Here is a 1398-nt window from a genome sequence, read left to right as displayed (position 1 = left end):
GTGACAATCGGTGGTTATCAAGTGTTTATACATGTTGAAGACCCACCATTTGCAGGAGGCTGGGTTTTTCCTTTATTTACAATGAATTGTGCATTTATTGCTGTGCAAGCATTGTAAAATGTTCCTTTTGAACTACTAACTTTACTGGATTTATTTAGCAATATTAATTCGATAGGATAGCCATTTTGAAGTGCATTACAACTATGTAATGTTAATTGTGAATATGATTACACATTTCTGAGGCTAGATTGCCTCAGAAATCAAGTTACCTTGTGGAACTCTTAATCTATGAACACCCCCTCAAACAACTTCATTCTGTTTACAAAGCAAATGAAAATGTCATTATGTTAATTTAAAGCAATTGGCCTGTTTTTCTTGTAACAAAATGAAGAAATTCTAGCAAGAAAACAAACCTTATGCATAATTGAGTGTGAGGCTAGCGTAATCAAAATGCACTAAAGCAGTTTTTTGTCGTAGAGTCAAAAGCCAAATTCGTTATTTTGGTACATGCAGGCCAGCTAGTGCAATGCAGGTAGCATGGCCTACCAACGCAACAGAGTGAGAAACCTTACATTGCAATTATAAGGTTAGACTGTTTTGCAAGGCACAATGGTGTGCACCCTCTCTCTCATTGACTACTGAAGGCATGTTCTTTTATCATATTTAGTATCCCCAGGAATGTTCATATTCCCAGAATGCAAATTATTTTTGGGAAGTCTGCCACTGTTGAGAGACAGACAGACAATCGGCCTGAAAAGGAAGTCTACCAAACAAGGCAAAGCACATAAAAATATCACCAACAGGCCTGCTTTAATGTAAGACCAGTTGTGCATCGCACCTAGTGGTTGGTGGAGCTACAGATAGCATCACCTCGTCCCCCAAAACATCAAACAGACCTACAAATATGAAAAACAGGTTGCCAAGATGAAGACTGGTAGCGACAACAGCAGGCAATGGAGCTTGAGTGCCGTGGTGGGATACTGGTAATCAATGGCGAGAAGACCGTACAGTAGGTCATTGCAGCAACGGGCATAAAGGATGACTTACTAGTTCAGCTGTCTCTGATTGATGAGGTAGCAGCGGTGGCCACAAAGGGAGATGGATTTAAGCACCAACAACTTTCAACCTGCATCCGAGCCTTTCTTGCTGGTGTCTGTGCCCAACCACATTACAGGAAGCATCAGAATGGTGTAAGACGCCTCTTACTCCTTCGCTCCCGCGTCTGCGCTGCTGCATACATGAAATATGTTGGTAATTTCCGGTTTCAACTGAACAGCCGTATGTCTTGCAGTTGTTTTTTTCTTCTTCTAGTGTTTGTTGAACCTGCAAACTGGAAGATTAAATTGTGCATTAAGGTGAAAAGGGAAGGGTACAGTCAGATTTCCAAAATGTTGTTTG

The sequence above is a fragment of the Triturus cristatus genome, chromosome 2_1 (assembly GCF_964204655.1).
Source record: "Triturus cristatus chromosome 2_1, aTriCri1.1, whole genome shotgun sequence".
NCBI lineage: Eukaryota > Metazoa > Chordata > Amphibia > Caudata > Salamandridae > Triturus > Triturus cristatus.
The sequence above is the reverse complement of the archived record's forward strand: the minus strand, read 5'-3'. Positions refer to the sequence as shown.